The following is a 23,588-nucleotide window of genomic DNA, read 5'->3' as shown; positions in this document are numbered from 1 at the left end:
GGGATATAAAATATGTACAAACTTTCTTGAAACTATGTTCTTAATCATAGAACACTTTTGTTTCTGAATACAAAGTATCTTGTGAACATCTTAAAAATCTGTTTTAGAAATGCTGCTTTGAATGGAAGAATGATAGTTAAAAAGTGTAAATGTTATTTGGACATAAGAAAGTATATACATCCTTGTAATTGGAAAGACTTATGGCTCTTTATGGTACTTTTAAATTAAGTTTATTGATTGCATTACTTAATAAATATTTGTCATTAGTTTTTAATAAGATCTTAGGATTAAAAAGTTCTTTTGAACACTTCCTCTAATTTTACTAGTCGTTTTCATTGCATTTAGATGCTATTGTGGTTCATACAAATAGATTTATGGCTGCAAAATCCATGTCCCTGCTGTATTTTATTAATACATGATGGATGTCTCCATCCTTTTTATTGATTTATAATCTTTAATGTTACTTTCTCTTAGTATTTCTTCTCCACATGTCTTGTTTTGACTGTGCTTCTTTCTTTGCTGATTCCTACATCTTCAACTTTTTTTTTTAAAAAAATCACTTCATTTTGAGAATCTTTGTTTCTGAATATAACATATCTGGGTGTTAGTTCTTAATCCAGTATGACAGTCTTTGTCTTCTGATGGATCAATTCCTTCCTTTTTTCCTTTCTTTCATTTCTCTCTCTCTCTCCTTTTATTCTTTGAAATTTTAGTTTCATTTTATTCTACAAAACTTTTTACATGATTTTCCCAATGTTTCAATTTTCCAACATTTATTCTAATGTGAAAACACATCAGGTACATTAGACTCATAGTAAACTACACGACAGTGAAAAACAATTCTAGAATTTATTGCATATGGTACCATCAGTGGTTGCTATTTTTAGAGTTTTCTTTGGGGGATTATCCATTGAAACATAAAATTTCAGAGCAAAGTCATCTTCAAGAGTCGACTTCTGAAGACAATAAAGAGTACAACAGTCCAATATTTTTATAGGTGTTATTTGACAGGTTATGAGTAGCTGCAAGCCATTTCTACACATTTTTTTCCAAAAGGCTTAGATGATGAAGATGAATCATTACTTTCAACACTACTCTACTAACATAAAGTTCTAACAACTTTCAAAATGGATTTAGGAGAATTTGGACCAACAAGTTGGTTCAGGATATGTTTTATTTCTTTGATGGTTCTCTTATCCATCTCAGTACTTTGGTGAATTTGAAATTGATCATATACAGCACCAGAAGCTCAGAAATGGATATACTCCTGTTTAGAGCCCCTTATTAAGCCATGCTTCCTCATATCTAAAAGAAATTTATCTAACATTTCAGGAAATTTAATTTTATGGTTAAGATAAATAGCTTGGAAATCTAAATCTAAAATCTAAATCTAAACAATCTAAAATTGTTTAGAAATCTGCACATGGATTAGAAATATATTTACATGCTGAAATGGCATTTTCCCATAAGTCATTAATAGAGAATGGATCCTAAAGATCAAACATCACTTTGAAGGCTTAACTTTGATTTTGATTTCTGTTTTCTCTTGAGGAAAATATATTTTCGATTATTTCTGGTAATCTATAATTAACTGTACCAACCTTACAATATTAATCAATGCATGTTGTGCCTGGATGGTTATATAAAGTTTGCAACCCAAAAAATCAATTAGCTTTAGCATTCCATCAGAAAGTTAACAGGTTTCAGGTCGCTGTGAAAAATGCCATGTTGATAAATTATGTGAAGGGTCCCAACATATTTTTTCAGTTTCTCTAGTATTCCTGTGATGCTGGATTTTTGTTTCTTTTTAAGCCAACTATTAAGATCAATATTTCCACACTCCACTGCCATATAGATGTAGTGGTCTCTGATTTTATAATTCTAAAGTTGGGTTACATTATTGCTGTGTTGTTATAATTTATTAAAATAAGTCATCACAATCCCATAACTCTCAATTGTTTGGTCATCTGATTCTTCTAGGTTCACATATTTTATAGCATGTATCTGCTTCTTTTCACTCAACACCTGAGATACCTTACTTGAATTTTTATGTCCTACCTGCTTTAAAGTTGAATTGTTTTTATTTTATCTGAAATGTATTTTTTATTAAGATGTTGAAATCATAAGTAAAGTTTATCAATTAATTCAGTTCTTTCATTTTTAATTTAAGTATTCATATACTTGTTTTTCTTCAAGTTTATTGCTTATTTTATATCAGAGATTCCTTTATCTGTGCTGACTTTATCAGTTCCTATTTTCAACCACTGTTAATTTGGATTTTTTTACTGCATTTCTTTCCCATGAATTGAAATTTACCATTCCTCTCTCTTTATCAGATGATTTTACTTTTATTACAAGTTAACAATTGCTTCTCTCACTGAAAGGCACTGTTTATACTGCCTCATGCTCTTTAATTCTCTCTTACTACATTTCTGTATAGAAAACTATATTGAGAATACTTTAAAAGTCTCCCCATTTCCCCTTTCACACAATGAGACCTATGGAACAACTTGAACTTCCTTTTTCTGATGCTTCATGCCTATCTTGGATTTTGACTAAGATAGTATAGTTCTTACTAGAACTATCTTTCTGTGAGTCTTATGCTGCTTTCAAGCAATACCAGAAAGTATACATTCATCCATTTTGAGTTATTCTATAAATAAATAAATAAATTTGTATATAATTATATAATATTATATATTACACATAAATGTATATAAAACAAAATAAATATAAATATAGAAATAATATATATCAATAATATACATTATATATTATGTATACTTATTTACACAGACACACATGTGTAAGTTGTATAAATATCAAGTTTATTTATACCAATGTTCATAAGCACTGTTAATCTACTATTCCATCTTCTCTTCATTGCTATATTTTGAGGTCTTGTTTTGGTTAATGTCTGGTTTGGTGGTAGTTTTTAAAAAAAATTTTATTTCCAAACATTTTTCTTAGTCATGATAGTTGAGGAATACACTTTTGAATTCTGGCATCTCTTCAAACATCTTTGTGCATCTGAGATGCAAATGACATCGATAGTAAATTTGGAATTCCTGGGCTGAAATCCTTTTCTTTCAGTAGTTCATAAGTGGTACTCTGCATTTAGCTGCGGGGAATACAAAGATGTCAGTCAGATTTATTTTCCTCTGCTTGTAGCTTATCTTTACATATGGAGAATTATAAAATTATTTCTCTATTGTTAGAGATGATGTGTTTTATCAAGATAGGTGTTCTTTCTCATCAGTACAGCCTGGAAGTCAATGACCTCTCTCAATATGAAGACACATGCTTCATTCAACTCAGAGAATTGCCTTCAATCAAGTGTTCTGTTATTCCTGATCCTCCATCTGTCCATTTTCCTCCCTTTGAAACTCCTATTCTTTTCTTGCTAATTTTCCTGAACTTGTTAAGTCACTAATTTCAGTCTCAATTTCTTCTCATTTAATCCATTTTCTGAGTGTGTCTTCCTAAGTGCTTAAAACAAATCAGGTGTCCATCTGTCTCCTCCAGCAGGTCTTTCTCTCTTGCCATGTGTTTCAAACTTTCCATCTTATGTTTCTCTCTGTGGTTCCTGAGGTCTATCAAGTAAGCTGCAATTTTACTCTGCCAGTAAATTGAAACTTAGATTGAATGTTTGAATGTCTCCCATGAACAGAATTCTCAGGGTTTCTGAGGCAAATGGGACTCCTTGTCTGGGGAGCTGTGGATTAAGGGCAGACTGTCACCACTCTCCTGAGATAAATGGAAGAGTCCTTTCTGCTCTTTGGTATTTGTCTACTTCCAACCTTCCCAGTAGTGAAGAATCAGCTCACTTGTTGTTTGCAATCTGGGCTCGCTGAGGCCAGGGATTTCCGGGCCACATCCTAGAGGAAAATTCAACTTTCAACCTTCACTTGGAATACTCTCCCACCTGGGTTCTACAGATCTCTGGACACCAAGCACTTTAAAGAGTAAGTCATACAGCATCAGATCTTCATTTGGAGAGATAAGAAGAGGAAAAATGTGGATGATGAATTTGAGTGGGCAAACTGGAAAACAGGGATAATATTTTGACAGATTTTGAATAAATCCAGGTGATATACGATATGATGAAATGAATATAGAAATTGACTATATTGATAGAGAAAATGTAAAGAATTTTTAATCCTTTAAGAGATATAACAAAAGCCATGGCCATTGATTGAGTATAGAGGACAAGAAAGCAAGAGCCACCTGAGCTAAAACTCAAGATTCTGGTTTGAGGTAAGATGACAAGATAAATTTTGTGCCTTTTAATGAGAAAGGAGAAGTGTATTATTTGGACCAAATTGGTACCAGAATATACTGCTGGGTCTATCAAATCTCCTACCTAGATTGGGATTTCCAGATGTTCATTGGTTCTCTATCATGAACTCGATAAAACTTGATAAAATGGATTTTTGAAGATTTTTAAAAGATCAAGATCATAAAGATTATCGATAACATTGTTCCACAGGTACTTTAACACTATTTGGAAAAAGAATCTCTGTTCACTCTGAATTCATTCAGTCATTAAGTATTCGCTATCTTTATATCATTAACAGGAATGGTGAGAAGCAGTTTAGAATCAAAGATGAATAAAGCAAAGTCTCTTTCCTGAAGAAGTTCTGTTACACCGATAAACTCTTATTTCTCAGAACTCTTATGGCTCAGTATCAGAGAAATTCATAGACTGTCATGAGAAGAGAGGACCTGGAGGATGCGTTGGTGAGAGAAGTCGTACCTAATCTGATTTTTAAAGGATGAAGAGAAGTTAAATAGGGAAAGCTCAAGGACATTTCAGAAAGAAAATGACACAAAAGTGAATGACTGTGGCAACAAACAGCATAGTATAGGCAAAGCAATACAAGCAATTTTGTGCAGTTAGTTAAAAAGTGTGAAACTGGGATTAAAAAAGAAAGAGTTTGAATGGAGCAGTAAGTGCCGGGTTATGAAATAGTTTGTTAGGAAGTTTAAGAATTAACCTATACATAATGGGAAGCTAGGAAATATTTACAGAAGTTTTTTTATGACAGCAACATGGTCAGATTTTTTTTTTTCTTTTTGACGGATCACTCTTGGCTGTAATGTAAATGGATCCAAGGGGGATAAGACTGGAAACAACAGAGATTTTGGAAGTTACTGCATTGGCTTAAGACAGAGATAGTAATGTTGTAATTATGTCATTTGAATAAGAATAAGGCCAATTTAAGTTTTAGACAGATAACTTGATTTTATGTTCTAGTTAAATTGAGTATGAAAGTAAAGATTCCCAGTTGACAGGTGGACAAGCACATGTAAGGCTGTAAGGAGGTAGCTGGGATGGAAATAAGATTTTGGGTCATCAGCTCACAGGTGTTGGAGGAAGGCATGAGAATGGAGAGAATTTCTCAGGAAAATCATGCCAAGTGAAGTGGTATTAATCTGAACTAGGAATAACGGTGGTAAGCAAGCTTAAAGTGTGGACAAAGAAAGTGATTATCAGGAAAAATTAGTTTTTTTAAAGATAAAGAGATATCTAATAACATTGGCACTTGAAGACATCAGTACTGTTTACTAATATCCAGTTCTCTCTTCCCTTGGGCACATGGGAGGATTGTACTCCTCATTCCCTATGAGTTAGGCATGGTCAACAGACTCATTTGATCAGTGAAATGTGAATAAAAGAGACATATTACTTCCAAGAGAAAGCCAGTAATTGCCCAACTCCCCGTGCCCTCCGACTTTGGTATGCTTGTCACAGAAGCATTTGTTGAGATGAAGCCTCAAAAAGCCTGGGTTATTGTCTATTCTTCATAGCTGAATGAATGTTGTTGTTTCAACAGAATTTTTAATACTAAAGCTAATCTTAGCCCATGAAAAGAGCTGTTAGTATTCATTAGGAAATGCATCATGATCTTAGCAGGACATTTTTGGTGACCTAGTGAGATAAGTCAAACTTCAGTGCATCTAGGAGTTTAATGGATGTGATATGGTGGACATAATATGTGTCCCTTGCTACTATATGAACTTTGGGAGAGAGGAGAGAAACTGGAGAGTATATCCAGAGAACTGTAGAGTCAAGACAGGGTCCAATTTGGCAGGGGTGAATCAAAGAGAGAGACTTCAGGAATATTCATGCTGAGGGAAGGGAGCCAGTTAAAATAGGAATGAACACAAAAGAAAAGGAATGATCAGTGAAGCTATTTTCTACAAACGTCAAGAGATATTGCAATAAAGGGCACACAGGGAGAAGGATTTAGGATGGGCTATGGTCACACAACGAGAAAGCTTTAAACAGGAAGAGGTAACCCTCAATATCCTAGACAGAAATTTAGGAGGGATAAAGAGGAAGGAATTAAGGAAAGAACCAGGGTTTAGTTAAGGTAAAATAACAAATCATGAGAGTGACAGCCTTCTGTGTTAAATGAGATATTGGGTGGTTTGTTAATAATGAAATTATGTTTTCAGAGGTTACAGTGTAAATTTTGGAGGTAGGGCAATAAGAAAAAAGACAGCAGTATAGACGTTTACATCAGAGAATATTTAGAGGAAAACTGGGAAAAAGGGATTTATCCATCAACAAATTGATAATTGAGATCTTTGTCATGTCTTTTAATTTTTTGTGTATTTTAACTTTGTCTAAAGTCTTTTAGTAACAAAGCTACTCAGTATGCTAAGTAATATCTGCCCTGGTGTTAGTGGCTCTGCCATATGTTTTAAATAATATCGTTTAAAAGATGTTGACCAGTGTGCATCTTCTAAAATCTTGTAATACTAGAATCAGTCGATTGTAGAATGACCTAAAGCAATAATTCCATTAAATATGTTCATGAGCAGTATTTGAGAATCATTTTCTTTGCCTAGTATCATGATTTATATCTTAACTAGTTGCATTCTTTTTTTTTTTTTAATTGCTCTGTGCCAAATATCACAAACTAAGTGGCTTAAAACAACACAAATATATTATCTCCCAGTTTCGATTGGTCAGGAGCCTGGCACTATCTAGCCGACTTCTTTGCTCATGTTGGCTGGGGCTGCTATATCATCTGAAGCATAAGTTCCCCTTCCCAGCTCATTCAAGTTGTAATTAGAGCTTAGTTTCTTTGGATTCTAGGACTGAGGTTCCAACTTTCTTACTGGCTGTTAGTCAGAGCCCATTCTCAGCATTGAGAGGCAGCCTGTGGTTTCCTGTGTTCATCATAATATGGTGGTTGTTCCTTTAAGGCTTTGAAACTTATTTCCTCTCACTGTGATTTAAAGAGCTCATAGAGACAGGCCCATCCACATAATTTCCTTTTGATTCACTCAAGGTCAGCTGATTAGTAACCTTAACTCTATTTACATCTGTAAAATCTCCTTTGTCATCTAACATAACATAATCATGAGAGTGATAATCCATCATATTCACAGGTTCTGAACACACTCAATATGAGGAAATTACACAAGACATTTACACCAATGTGAAAATCTTTAGGGCCATCTTAGAATTACAATTATGCCAACAATATTGACAATCAGTACACTTAAATAGTACATGAATTATTGAACATACGTGAGAAAATATTAAAATATGACATCCCCATCCCCACCTTGTTGTATTTTCTATTATCACCTGATAACTTTTCTTTCATATTTCCTTCATTAATGAATTAAATACATATCCCACCTTGAAATCCATAAAAATTGTTTTAAAAATTGATGTAGAAAAAAGAGCATGAGAGAACAAAGTCATGCATGGCAGAGGAAAGACAAGAAGAGATATTTTTACATAAAGAAGATGAATGATTCTATGAGCTTCTAAAACTGACCCAAAAGGAGTTTTTAATCTCCTATAGCCATGGAGATATAAAGAAAAAAACACAAATTTTTGACTTTTCAAGTAAAAGATTACAATGCAAATGAAATTCAGAACCTCTCTGGAGCTCTTAAGTGAAAGTGAGAATGATGATTAGAAAAAATTGGAATGATGGAATTTGTAGGGATTCTGATAGATTATGATTACTTACACCACCACCTCCAATCCTCTTTAACTTTGCTTTTAAAAAGAAAAAAATCTCTTGCTCTAATGGAGATTGTTAGCATTCCTTTGCTTTAAGACTCTTTAATAACCTCATTTGAAGCAGATGCATTTCAAGGGGATGCTGATTGTTTTTAAGATCCACAAGTACCATCTCTCAGATCATCCTGAGCCATACCCTCAGAAGAATTAAGATGAATTATGACTTGAGAGGAAAATGGACAAAAATCTGGCAAATCATTCGGTTTTTATTCTACTATTTATATCAGCCAAAACCTGGGACTTCATGTAATTCATGTATGAAAATATTATACATGTGTTACGTTAGGGAGGAAAAATCATAACATTATATGGAGTCAAACAATTAATATGGATTGCAGCTTGAGCAGTGATAGATATCTCTAATTACTTGGTAGATAACTGAAATCTGGACTCAATATTGGCTTATGTTAAATAAAGTTGAGATATTGGAACTTAACTGGAACATAATGCAGGAAGAAATGACAGTACTTAGAGAGAGAAGCTATCTGTAGAGAATTCTTCATAGGTTATTTACTCACCCTAACTAATCATGCTCCCAAGAGGGGCTCTTCAGTTGCTTTCCCTTCTCCCTGGTCTTCCTTCATTTTCTCTGGCTCCTGGGCTAAGGGTAGTGTACATACGTTCAACTCCATAACAAAGGGCTCTGGTTTCTGTAGGATGCCTTCATCACTGAGGTCAGAGGTAACAAGAAACAGTATGATTTTCAGTCTGTCCTCCTGTGGTTCCAGATTTCTATTATCTTCTCTTCCTGCCTGTGGACTTCAGTCTCCAGCATTAGAAACAAAAACATCCTTGCGGGGCTTCCCTGGTGGCTCAGTGGTTAAGAATCCGCCTGCCAATGCAGGGGACACGGGTTCGAGCCCTCGTCCGCGAAGATCCCACATGCCACGGAGCAACTAAGCCCGTGCGCCACATCTACTGAGCCTGCGCTCTAGAGCCCGTGTGCCACAACTACTGAAGCCTGTGCTCTAGAGCCCGTGCTCCGCGACAAGAGAAGCCACCGCAATGAGAAGCCCATGCACCGCAATGAAGAGTTGCCCCCGCTCGCGGCAACTAGAGAAAAGCCTGCGCACAGCAACAAAGAGCCAATGCAGCCAAAAATAAATAAATAACAAATAAGTTTATTAAAAAAAAAAAAAAAAACAACATCCTTGCAAAGACTATTTAGTCAATCCCCTTACTTCCGTAAGTCATTTTCTATAATAACTATCTCACTGGTTCAGCTCCTCTGATTGAACCCTGACTGACACAAAAGGAAATCTAGTAATTTTTAAAATAAGTATAGTAGAAAAAGCAAGAAATACAAACAAATCTAAGTGGAATGAAGACACTTGAGGTGAGGCACCAAGTTAGAGAATCAAGGGCTTCTTACCTAATTCCCAGATTAGAACCGATAGGTAGACTCTAGAGATCCTGGAGTAAAGGAGAAACTGGGTTTCCTTAAAGGTGTATCCTTGTAACAAAAATGCACATATGTAATGGAGATAATCTTCCTGGTTTTCCCCTGGGGTCCTGTGAACATTTTCAGGGTAACTTGCTTTGGACAAAGAGAAGTATTGAGACCTTTTAAGTGTTACTCAGTGCACAGCTGTGGACTGACATGAAGTTTTGATCATCCAAAAGGCCACTGCACACTTTTACTCAGAATGGGGGCTTATGGAGGTCAGTTGAGAAATTATATGTTGGCCTGAATCCATCTTTTAGTGGGCTTGGTAAATTTGCAAAAACATCCTGTAGTTATCTTCCCAAAATCCAGGTATATACTTAACATATCTCCATAGCTGACAGAATTCCTACATTGGTTTTCTGGCCCATGGAGTAAAGGCTGTTATGGTACAAAGGAAAAGTGGAGGTCTCTGATCCCATTATATCCAAAAAGAAAAAAAAAAAAAGAACGTTATCCATGATGCAATCTCAAAGAATGATGCCAACATCAAAGACTTGAAAGATGTAAGAATAGTGAGTTCTAACTTATCTCCATTGAAAATGCTACTTTGGCTGTGAAGAAATATCAGTGCTGGAGAAAGAAAGGGAATTATTGGAAACAATTAGAAATTGCCTCCATTGCAACTGTCGTTTCAGATGCGATCTGCATACTGTAACAAATACCACGAAGGTCAGTAGGCGGTAAAAAGCTATTAATATGGTAAATGCTTGCATCTATGTTTTAATTAGGAAGGACCATCAGAGAGTTTGCTTTCATAAGGCACTGAGGACAGCACATCTTCACAGTATTACCTCAGGAATATGTCAGCTCTGTCCTATGTCATAGCGTAGTACACAGGAAACTTGATTGTTTTACCATCCCTTTGAACATAATACTATATTACCAGACTGATATCATGGAAATTAGATCATGGTGGTCAAGACATAGCAAATAACCTTTAAAACTATTTGTAAGAGGTACGTGTCAATGGTGGAAGATAATTTTCCATGAAAATTCAGAAAGGATGAATGTTATGCATGAAGTCACTAAGGACTTCCCTTAAATAGGGCCTGAGTAGCTGAGTAACTAATCTCCAGCTGCAAAGACTAATGCTAAATTCCTAATAGGATGTCATTTCCCAAGAGGACCACCCTGATTCCTGATGGTAGTTGAATTATATTTAATCTCTTCCTTCCATCACATAGGGGAGAAGGGTAGGGACAATAAATAATTCATTAAAATGGTGATTCAGGGTATAGATGTTTTTGCCTGCCCCAAATTCTTTCAGCATCACCCTTATTGACTTATTAAATACTTTATTTAACATTGTGATATTCATACAACACAGTTCCTGAACAAAGAAATCATTTTTCAACCAATGAAACAAGAAAACTTGCTTACTATCACAGAGTTCATTGGTTTTGCCATATAACCCCATTCTTAGAAGCAGCAGGATTAATATTGATACAGATTGAGATGGCCCCTGAGGACTTAGTTATTTTGCTGATTGGATGACAATAACTTGTCATGCTACAATGACTATTATAGCTGGAAAAGTACACCAAATATTGGAATAAATGTAAAAGTTTTGGATTCTATTCTTGGCTCTATCTTTAATTAATTGGATAGATTGAGGCAAATCAGTATAAGTTTTCATAATTTTTTAATAAATTTATTTATTTAATTTATTTATTATTTTTGGCTGTGTTGGGTCTTTGTTGCTGCGTGCGGGCTTTCTCTAGTTGTGGTGAGTGGGGCTACTCTTCATTGTGGTACACGGCCTTCTCATTGCAGTGGCTTCTCTTGTTGCAGAGCACGGGCTCTAGGCGTGCGGGCTTCAGCAGTTGTGGGGGGTGGGCTTCCATAGTTGTGGCTCGTGGGCTCTAGAGCACAGGCTCAGTAGTTGTGGTGCACAGCTTATAGTTGCTCCACGACATGTGGGATCTTCCCGGACCAGGGCTCGAACCCGTGTCCCCTGCACTGGCAGGTGGATTCTTAACCACTGTGCCACCAGGGAAGCCCATCATATTTTTAAAAAGAAGAAAGATTGTTTCTAAGAACAACAGAAGTATCCAAGGTGTTTGAGAAAGATCCAATGGTTAAAAGTTTACAATGAATATTTTAAAGTATATTTAGTCTTAAATGGAATGCCCTTTTAAAAATATCTGAGAAACTTCTTGTGGATGTTAGGTGGTTATTAGTGGCTATCAGATGCCTATAACTGTGATTTCATCTGTCAGTTTATCATATGAACAGTGTTTGACATGCTGAACTTTTGACCATTACATCTTTTTAGTGTGTTTTTGTTTCTATTTAAATATATTTTTGTTTATAATTGTTGAAGTAGAAATTCTTAATGGTTTAGGACAAATTTCATGCTTTGCCAAAGTTTTGAATATTATTTTGAATTCACTAAACTTTAAAAGAATTTTATGACTGAAAAAAATGATTAATATATAGTAAGATCCATGGTTCTAGTGACTAATGAGAACCAAACTCTTCTTTCATTTACAGTTAAGATCTCACAGTAATCCTCTATTTTTGGCATGCAGGTGAAAATCAGAGTTGAGTAATTATGATGGCAAAAGAAACAGCTGCTAAACATTCCAAAGTGAGAATTATAAACCTAATATAATATAAAGCTTTAGAAGTTAATGTTGGTATAGGATTTTTACATTCTTAGGAAAAGTTAGTAAAAAAAATTACAAAATATGAGAGAAATGTATTTTTTAAAGCATCTTTATTAGAGTATAATTGCTTTAAAATGGTATGTCAGTTTCTGCTTTATAACAAAGTGAATCAGTTATATATATACATATGTGAATCAGTTATACATATACATATCTCTTCCCTCTTGCATCTCCCTCCCTCCCACCCTCCCTATCCCACCCCTCTAGGTGGTCACAAAGCACCGAGCTGATCTCTCTGTGCTATGCGGCTGCTTCCCACTAGCTATCTATTTTACGTTTGGTAGTGTATATATGTCCATGCCACTCTCTCACTTTGTCCCAGCTTACCCTTCCCCCTCCCTGTATCCTCAAGTCCATTCTCTAGTAGGTCTGCATCTTTATTCCTGTCTTGCACCCGTCTAGGTTCTTCGGACCATTTTCTCTCTCTTTTTTTTAGATTCCATATATATGTGTTAGCATACGGTATTTGTTTTTCTCTTTCTGACTTACTTCACTCTGTATGAGTCTCTAGGTCCATCTACCTCACTACAAATAACTCAGTTTCATTCCTTTTTATAACTGAGTAATATTCCATTGTATGTACGTGCCAAATCTTCTTTAACCATTCATCTGTTGATGGACACTTAGGTTGCTTCCATGTCCTGGCTATTGTAAATAGAGCTGTAATGAACATTGTGGTACATGACTCTTTTTGAATTATGATTTTCTCGGGGTATATGTTCAGTAGTGGAATTGCTGGGTTGTATGGTAGTTCTATTTGTAGTTTTTTAAGGAACCTCCATACTGTTCTCCATAGTGGCTGTATCAATTTACATTCCCACCAGCAGTGCAAGAGGGTTCCCTTTTCTCCACACCCTCTCCAGCATTTATTGTTTCTAGATTTTTTGATGATGGCCATTCTGAGCGGTGTGAGATGATATCTCATTGTAGTTTTGATTTGCATTTCTCTAATGATTAATGATGTTGAGCAATCTTTCATGTGTTTGTTGGCAATCTGTATATCTTCTTTGGAGAAATGTCTATTCAGGTCTTCTGCCCATTTTTGGATTGGGTTGTTTGTCTTTTTGATATTGAGCTGCATGAGTTGCTTGTATGTTTTGGAGATTAATCCTTTGTCAGTTGCTTCATTTGCAAATATTTTCTCTCATTCTGAGGGTTGTCTTCTGGTCTTGTTTATGGTTTCCTTTGCTGTGCAAAGCTTTTAAGTTTCATTAGGTCCCATTTGTTTATTTTTGTTTTTATTTCCATTTCTCTAGGAGGCGGGTCAAAAAGGATCTTGCTGTGATTTATGTCATAGAGTGTTCTGCCTATGTTTTCCTCTAAGAGTTTGATGGTGTCTGACCTTTCATTTAGGTCTTTAATCCATTTTGAGTTTATTTTTGTGTATGGTGTTATGGAGTGTTCTAATTTCATTCTTTTACATGTAGCTGTCCAGTTTTCCCAGCACCACTTATTGAAGAGGCTGTCTTTTCTCCACTGTATATTCTTGCATCCTTTATCAAAGCTAAGGTGACCATATGTGCGTGGGTTTATCTCTGGGCTTTCTATCCTGTTCCATTGATCTCTATTTCTGTTTTTGTGCCAGTACCATACTGTCTTGATTACTATAGCTTTGTAGTAGAGTCTGAAATCAGGGAGCCTGATTCCTCCAGCTCCATTTTTCTTTCTCAAGACTGTTTTGGCTATTCGGGGTCTTTTGTGTTTCCATACAAATTGTTAAATTTTTTGTTCTAATTCTGTGAAAAATGCCATTGGTAGTTTGATGGGGATTGCCTTGAATCTGTAGATTGCTTGAGGTAGTAGAGTCATTTTCACAATGTTGATTCTTCCAATCCAAGCACATGGTATATCTCTCCATCTATTTGTATCATCTTTAATTTATTTCATCAGTGTCTTATAATTTTCTGCATACAGGTCTTTTGTCTCCTTAGGTAGGTTTATTCCTAGATATTTTACTCTTTTTGTTGCAATGGTAAATGAAAGTGTTTCCTTAATTTCACTTTCAGATTTTTCATCATTAGTGTATAGGAATGCAAGAGCTTTCTGTGCATTAATTTTGTATCCTGCTACTTTACCAAACTCATTGATTAGCTCTAGTAGTTTTCTGGTAGCATCTTTAGGATTCTCTATGTATAGTATCATGTCATCTGCAAACAGTGACAGCTTTACTTCTTCTTTTCCGATTTGGATTCCTTTTATTTCTTTTTCTTCTCTGATTGCTGTGCCTAAAACTTCCAAAACTATGTTGATTAATAGTGGTGAGAGTTGGCAACCTGGTCTTGTTCCTGATCTTAGTGGAAATGGTTTCAGTTTTTCACCATTGAGGACAATGTTGGCTGTGGGTTTGTCCTATATGGCCTTTATTATGTTGAGGAAAGTTCCCTCTATCCTTACTTTCTGGAGGGTTTTTATGATAAATCGGTGTTGAATTTTGTCAAAAGCTTTCTCTGCATCTATTGAGATGATCATATGGTTTTTCTCCTTCAATTTGTTAATATGGTGTATCACGTTGATTGATTTGCATATATTGAAGAATCCTTGCATTCCTGGGGTAAACCCCACTTGATCATAGTGTATGTTCCTTTTAATGTGCTGCTTGCTAGTATTTTGTTGAGGATTTTTGCATCTATGTTCATCAGTGATATTGGCCTGTAGTTTTCTTTCTTTGTGACATCTTTGTCTGGTTTTGGTATCAGAGTGATGGTGGCCTTGTAGAATGAGTTTGGGAGTGTTCCTCCCTCTGCTATATTTTGGAAGAGTTAGAGAAGGATAGGTGTTACCTCTTCTCTAACTGTTTGATAGATTTTGCCTGTGAAGCCATCTGGTCCTGGGCTTTTGTTTGTTGGAAGACTTTTAATCACAGTTTCAATTTCAATGCTTGTGATTGGTCGGTTCATATTTTCTATTTCTTCTTGGTTCAGTCTCAGAAGGTTGTGCAATTCTAAGAATGTGCCCATTTCTTCCAGGTTGTCCATTTTATTGGCATGAAGTTGCTTGTAGTAATCTCTCATGATCCTTTGTATTTCTGCAGTGTCAGTTGTTACTTCTCCTTTTACATTTCTAATTCTATTGATTTGAGTCTTCTCCTTTTTTTTCTTGATAAGTCTGGCTAATGGTTTATCAATTTTGTTTATCTTCTCAAAGAACCAGCTTTTAGTTTTATTGATCTTTGCTGTCGTTTCCTTCATTTCTTTTTCATTTATTTCTGATCTGATCTTTATGATTTCTTTCTTTCTGCTAACTTTGGGGTTTTTTGGTTCTTCTTTCTCTAATTGCTTTAGGTGTAAGGTTAGGTTGTTTATTTGAGATGTTTCTTGTTTCTTAAGGTAGACTTGTATAGCTATGAACTTCCCTCTTAGAACTGCTTTTGCTGCATCCCATAGGTTTTGGGTCATTGTGTTTTCATTGTCATTTATTTCTAGGTGTTCTTTGATTTCCTCTTTGATTTCTTCAGTGATCTCTTGGTTATTAAGTAGTGTGTTGTTTAGCCTCTATGTGTTTGTATTTCTTATGGATTTTTTCCTGTAACTGATATCTAGTCTCATAGCGTTGTGGTTGGAAAAGGTACTTGATACGATTTCAATTTTCTTAAATTTACCAAGGATTGATTCGTGCCCCAAGATATGATTTATCCTGGAGAATGTTCCATGAGCACTTGAGAAGAATATGTATTCTGTTGTTTTTGGGTGGAATGTCCTATAAATATCAATTAAGTCCGTCTTGTTTAATGTATCATTTAAAGCTTGTGTTTCCTTATTTATTTTCATTTTGTATGATCTGTCCATTGGTGAAAGTGGTGTTAAAATCCCCTACTATGATTGTGTTACTGTTGTTTTCCCCTTTTATGGCTGTTAGTATTTACCTTATGTATTGAGGTGCTCCTATGTTGGGTGCATAAATATTTACAATTGTTTTATCTTCTTCTTGGATTGATCCCTTGATCATTATGTTGTGTCCTTCTTTGTCTCTTGTCATAGTCTTTGTTTTAAAGTCTATTTTGTCTGATATGAGAATTGCTATGGCAGCTTTCTTTTGATTTCCATTTGCATGGAATATCTTTTTCCATCCCCTCACTTTCATTCTGTATGTGTCCCTAGGTCTGAAGTGGGTCTCTTGTAGACAGCATATATACGGGTCTTATTTTTGTATCCATTCAGCCAGTCTATGTCTTTTGGTTGGAGCATTTAATCCATTTACAGAGGAATGTATTTTTAATGAAGTTGGAATACAGGTAACTGTAAGATAGTCAAAGCAGTGGTGTGAACATTACAAATCATACATTACTGGGTTCTAATTAGGCCTGCCTTTGACAAGACTAAGGAAATGCCGATAAGTTCTCAGAAACAGATCAAACTTATTAGTGTGGGTGAGACACTCATGCATTTTATTTATCTTCTGCTCATAGATTAATCTCAATGGAATTGATATTTTTTAAGAATTGTTTCTCTGCCAAAATGTTCTTCATTCAATGACATTTTACTGTTAGATCTAGAATACTAATATTTTAAAGTGTAGAATTAACATACTGAAATATTGTTTCTTCCCTCCAACAATTTAGATACCTCTAAAGAGGTCTGAGGTAATTTAGGATTACAGTCTTCTAAAAAGAAATAATCCTGTATCTGCCTGATGAAAACTGTACATCGATAATTTTCAAATTTAGAGAAAACTGTACATGGATAGTTTTCAAATTTCAGAAAAAATAATATATATGGTCATCAATGTCAACAGACTAATAGTAGGTAAAGCCTCATAAACATGTTGGTTTTACTCAAAAAATGAGTTTTTGAATCATTATGGTAGAAATTTGCTATTTTTTTTAATCTGAAGAACTCTTCCTTGTGCTTTTCAGAATATAGTATGTAAAGCAATTCAAGGCTACCCTGTTGAAGTTTGGGTGGGAGCTCTGTAGTCCATTCTACTAAGTCCAATTCCCAAAAAGTTCTTAAACATATACAATAAACCCCAAGGCTTAACAGAGCAGTATAAAGAGATCAAAGATTTTTTAAACATTTGTACATGTAATAAGAAGTGTTAAAAAATTGTATGAAGAGATAGATTTGCTCTCATGCCAGGACACACACACACACACACACACACACACACAGACACACACACACACTCTTCAAGTCAGTTCAACTGCACCAGTGTCCTTAAGTCCTGACGGGGAAAGAAAGAGCAGAATGGTGACATGGTGACAGCAAAAAGGACAAATGCAACTGGAAGAAATCTTTCAAGAATCTTGACTTATGTATCATGCATAGTAATCCCTTCCAGCATTTGAGAAAAGATGGAAGTATGTTTATGATTTACATTTCAAACTTCTAGATCAGCTTATCTTATACTTTTTATTCCTCTTTATAATCTCTTCCATCCATATGACTGGTAATATCACTTGGGAAAACGTCCCATATATGTTCTTCTCAATGGCTGATGCTTCTGATATAACTATTAAGAACTCTGAAGGGCCTGAGATTTTACTGTACTTGCAAACTGAAAGTGAACATGGTAGAGTTTCAGAGATAGTTGCAGGAGACCTAAAACTTCAGGTCAGAAACAGAGAATAGTTTATTGTTCATGGCAATTAAAATAGTCAGAACATCAGCATTTGGCTTGATTTCTCAAGCCTTAATTTCCAAGAGCTGATGTTAAGAGAAGTGACACCTGCCTACACAGTGGGTTGTATTACACAGAACCCACATTTTAAAATACAAATCAGTAGGCATGCCTGTCCCTTGTTCCACAGAGAGGTACTTTATTCCTCAAGGCTCTAAACAAACCTGCTTCTGCTTTGATGTGGGGGGGAGGTGCTGGGGGACATGCTATCTCTGTTATCCAAGGCTGTTTGCTGTTCAGACATCCTTGAAAGATAGTTCAGAACAAAAGCAGTTGTGCCTTTACTTATAAGACATTCAGCAACACAAGAGGCCCATGGACAATTGCTTCCCAGTGAAACTGTTACCATTTAAAAAAAAAAAAAAAAACTTCTGAAAATACTATTAGGGGAAGGCAAAATCACACACTCTGGGAGGACATGCTGGGACGCTCAGGATCCACAGAGGACTGCCTCTCTCTACAAGGGTTCCAACCCTCACCACCCCTTTCTTTCAAACAATGGTAACACTAAATATATTGCTATAAATGTTTGTCACAAAAGATTCATCTTCTGAATTATTTTAAAAGTAAGGCTTCATTGTATAACAGTTATCCTGACGTATACTGAATTCACAATGACAACTTAATCTCTATACTTCACAATCCATTAATAGCCAATGAAGTGAAATCCTATAGCAATAAGACATTGTAATCACTAACCCCAATATTAAGAAGCAAACATTTATTTTTTACATACCTGCCTTTGAGTTCCAAAGAGTCAATGCCTGTGTGTGCAAAACACAATCAAACATTCTACATATATTACTAAATATATCCTTGCAAGTCCAGGCAAGAATAACAAAACTGAGTACTCAAGGCCACCACTAGTATTTTTTTGCAGCAAATATTAGAGAACACCATAATGACTTCAGATAATTTTCTTTTATAATTTTGGGGAATTCTCTCTAACCATGACTTTTAAGGTTAAGTAAAATATGTAAAATCTGCAAATATGTTTTTAAATGGAGTTCCTAACCGATTCAGGCCAACACTATGATCACTCAATTGTTAGCCTTAAAATTGATTCTTAATTGCTCATATGTGTGATACCTTCATTGCTAGTCATTATAATGATAATACAATATTAATAAATTACATATTGCTACAGTTTAAACTCCTTGTAATACCATGACCTATGTCTCATTTTATTTTTCATAAAACACTTGTAGGATAGGTAAGGTTTTTGTCATGTGATTTTGGAAATGGTGAAGACTGGCATCAATCATTGTTTTGCCCATCACATTGGAAGTTAGTTGAAGACCTGATGAATATGAATCTAACAGACCAAATCAGCTGATTCTGTCCTTGCTAGCCCTGGCATTCAGATTCCTCTGTTATTTCCATTGGCCCTTGACAACTGGATCCTAGGGAATGTGCTACTACTGAGGTGGCAGCACACATCTCATTGACTGGGGAAATATGCAACAGTTAATGATCTGCTTAGGAGCTGGAAATTTTTAAGATCATAAAAATGAGTCTTTAGAATTAATGTAGATTATCATGTACCTTAAAGGACTTTCTACATTTTTATAAATATCCTTCCTCCAAATAGCTAGAGGCCATGAGCATAAAGAGTAGTTAAGTTCTACAAAGCAAATGATCTAAGCCCCCAACATAAGACCTGTTATTTTTAATCTCGCAAAGATTACACAGATTTGTTTACTTCATAGTCCTAATGGAAACATGGCTCATTTCAGAAATTTGATTTAGAACCTGATTCAATTCTAATCCAAATATTTAAGTCATATATTATCTTCCTTGCTGAAGAAACAAAGAGGAATAAATATGCTTCTGATCTCAAGAAGCTTATAATATGGGGCAAAAATAGCAATTAACTGAAAAAACAAAAATTGTCTATTACATAGACTAATTATCTTTGTTGTATAAACTCACTTGTTTTGCCCAATGTTATTAGTGGTAGAATTTCACCAAATTTTTATCTCCTTATCTTAAAATAATTTTTCAAGGTTTAAAATTAATGGTATTTTATACCAAAAGTATATGCACTTTTTATACTGAAAGCATCAAATAGAAAATGGTAATGATCAAAAATTATATGCGTCAGAGAAGCAAAAGCTGTTGCAACCAAGTTCACTCTATTTTAAAACTTCATAGAGCATCAAGACATTCTAAAGAAATTTAGTGATTGACAGCTTGACTTTAACTTTTGCTTGCCCTCATTCTGTTAGGACAACTTCAGCATCCTGATCATAATATCATTATTTTCCCAGTTGACTCTGAACTTATGACTGAGTCAATCACAAGTGATTGAATCAATAGCAGCACTGATATTAACTTACAGTACAATATGCATTGTGGTGAAATTGGGATGTAAGACATGTACTTTGCTTTGCAGAAGTAAGTCATTATAAGAAATTTATCCATTGATAAACAAAATATTTCAGCTTTCAGTATCACTAATAATGGAGCATGTGTGCCAATTTATTAATTAATGAAACAGATTTTACTGTCTTCTGCCAAATAAGCATATACTTTCACTTCTGGAATAATTCATTTATTTCAAAGCATCAAAAGTGGTGAAAATAAATAATTTGATTGGTATCACTGTTTCTCCAGTGCCATTGTTGATATTAGTAAAAGCTTTTTAAAACTGTAGTAAATTCTGATTACTATTTTGCTGTTACCACTAGTAAGAGGTAATTATTCTCTGAATCTGACCTTTAGTTTATTGCAGTTTAAAATGTAGTTCTCAATGAAATTAAAAGAAATCTATAACGTACTTTTTAAATTCAATACCACATAATCATTAGATCCTATCAGATAGAAAAAATGAATATAAATCATTCATTTTACAGTATTTTATTACAACATTATACATTTCTAAAGAAGCTATTATATTAAAACAAAACCTAGTTTTAACTTTTCATATATGCTTTTATTGTCCATAAAATTTTTAATTAATTTTATTACAGCTCCATTAACATAGTCCAAATTATTTTCTGGCTGTAAGTGTTCAAATAATTTTGACTGAAAAGTCAACTTATCTAAGCTTCTGTCAAAACTTGAACTAATCAAATCTCACATACCCACAAAAATAAAATAGAAAATTTATAGGGAAGTTTAAATGATGATATCCAGAAGTGTTATGAACCAGAACTAATTGACATTAGTATTTTTGTAGCTGGGAATCAAGGGACTTTTTACTTAAGAAGGTATTTTTGCCATATGATTCTCACTTCTTTTTCGAACTTCGAACAAATCAAAAATTGAACGTATGTATTCTATAAACATTGATGAACATTAATGAAAAGGATTATTTACTTAATCTACTATTCCTAGGTTAGCACTCCATAAGAATCAGCACAGCTTCAAATTTGACACATAAATGGACACATACAAATGGATGATAGTTCTAACCCGCTGTAATGTAAATATTATTGTCAATCACACAATTGACTTTTTAATTAGTGTACCCATAGTTCCTTATTGTAGAGCAATGATCCCTGGGCCAGGAATGAAAAGGTCTGAACTTCCATCTGGGCTCTGTTATTTGCTGACTTAACATGATTGTGAGATGAGTTCTTAATAGGACCTGGTACAAAAAAAGAGCTCACAAAATATTGATTCAAAATGTGAAACTGACTAAGGGAGAAAAATATTGCAGAAAAAGGAATGATAATGTATTAATTTTCTGTGCTGCATAGCAAATTACCACAAATTTAGCAGCTTAAGATAGCACACATTTATTTTCTCACAGTTTCTGTAAGGTAGACGTTGTGGCACAGCCTAGCTAGGTCTCACCAGGTTGAAATCCATATGTTGACTGAGTCTGTGATCTCATCAGAAGCTACAATGGAGAAGAATCAATTTGCAGGGTCCCTCACTTGCGGGAAGAACTCATATTTGTGGCTGGCACTAAGGTCCTCATTTTCTTGTTGGTTGTTGGCCAGGGGCTGTGCTCAGCTCAGAGAGGTCACCCTGATATCTCTTCCACATAGCCTTCTCCATATGCCCTCTCACAATGTCGAAGCTTACTTCTTCGGAACAAGCAACAGAGAGACTCCCACCTCAGAGACAACCAAGTCTCTCTTTTAAAGCCTTTCACCTCATTAAATCAGGCCCACCTAGAATACTCTCCCTTTTGATTAATTCAAAATCAACTTACTTGAGACCTTAATTACATCTGCAAAATCCCTTCGCATTTGCCATAGCCTATTTTCTAGAAGCAAGTCACATTCCAGGAGAGAAGATTATACAGGATTGTGCATGCCAGAAGGTGGAAATCACTGGGGTCCACTTTAAGGTCCATCTGCCGAAGATGGAATTGTGGTGATCAAATCCAGAAGATGTCCAGCTTATCATTGTTAACATATGAAAAAGTGGAGAAGAACTCCAATGAGGTCACAGTGTCCTAAGACAGAATGTAATAAGTGCTGGAATGACAGTAAGTCAAAATGGTTAACAGAACACTGACAATAGACAATAGCAACAATGATGTTCCTTAGGGTTCTTTTACCCACTGAATAGCTGCTACACCTAGCCACCTATCACTTTTTGTTGGAAATAAAATGGTGTGGAAGGGGAGATACAGTTTGCTCCAGGCAAATTTACATTGGTAATCCGTGCTTGTACTTTTTCTGTAAATCTTGCTTCTCCTAAGATGTTGAGCTCAGCTAAACAATAATGGATTTACCTTTCTTTTAGAAGTGACATTATTTTCTATATAAGAATCAATTCAGGACAAATAAAATTATTTATTTGCAACAACCCATCCCCAAACCTTAAGAGAAAAATAAAAGTGCTTTATTAAGTCCCACAGGGGGGAAATGTGTTTTTATAAATTAGATTTCCAACATTATTCAGTTTATTTTTAGAAAGCCAACATATTTTGGCACTTGTTTTCCCCTGATACAATATAAATTACTGAACACATTGGAAAAGTAGCAAACGCTTCCAACTTTTTCAACCTGAAATTCTATCTCCTGCCATTTTTCCAGAATAGGAGGGCAACACCTTTGAACTAAGGCTTGCTTATCACTCATCTGCCAGAAGGACATGGTTACCCAGTAGTCAGCTGCTAACTTCTCCTTTCCAAAGTTTTGGGTTGTAGCAGGTCTGCATCTAAACTTCAAATCCAACCTCTGAAGTGTAAGAATAGCAAAGAAAATGTCCTAATTGTATAATTCCTTTTTTTTTTTTTCTACAAAAATCTTCCCTGGAATATAACATATAATATTATCAGGTAGTCAGGAGAAAATTCTTGTATAATTCTATTTGAACTATTAATTATAACAACGAACAACTAGAAAGTCATTACATTAAAAATTGTCTTTACTTAGCACCTATTATATACTGAGCAATATTGTAAATTCTGAGAACGGAAGAGAGCACTCTACCCTGAATATCTAACAAAGAATTGTTAGGCATAGTATGGTATATCCAAATTATTAAATGTTAAACAATCACTACTCTGGTATTTCTAAAGAATCTTTAATGAGATTTTTTAAAATCAATTTTAAATAAAAAAGATTAAAAATTAATATTAACATGGAAAAATTGTAACATGTTCACCCAATAGAATGTGATACAACAGTAGAAATGAGTGACCAAAACTGACACATAGCAAATTAGATTAATCTCAAAAATAATGTTAAGCATAAAAAACAAATTATAGAGGAATACTTACAGCATAATCACATAATACTATGTAGTAAAAGTGAAAGAAACATATGCAAACAGTGAATACCAAATTCTGTCTAGTGTTTAAATATGTGAGAGAAAGAATAAAAGTGATTCCAGAGGG

At 34.8% G+C, this 23,588-nt stretch overlaps 1 pseudogene; it reads right to left on the bottom strand.

The window, feature by feature from the left end:
• Window positions 1-842: 842 nt before the first annotated feature.
• LOC132364431 (dual specificity protein kinase TTK-like) lies at window positions 843-21,987 on the bottom strand (annotated as a pseudogene).
• Window positions 21,988-23,588: the final 1,601 nt, after the last annotated feature.

The sequence above is a fragment of the Balaenoptera ricei genome, chromosome 4, assembly GCF_028023285.1.
Source record: "Balaenoptera ricei isolate mBalRic1 chromosome 4, mBalRic1.hap2, whole genome shotgun sequence".
In the NCBI taxonomy this organism is placed as follows: Eukaryota; Metazoa; Chordata; class Mammalia; order Artiodactyla; family Balaenopteridae; genus Balaenoptera; species Balaenoptera ricei.
This window is presented reverse-complemented; position numbering and strand designations above follow the sequence as displayed.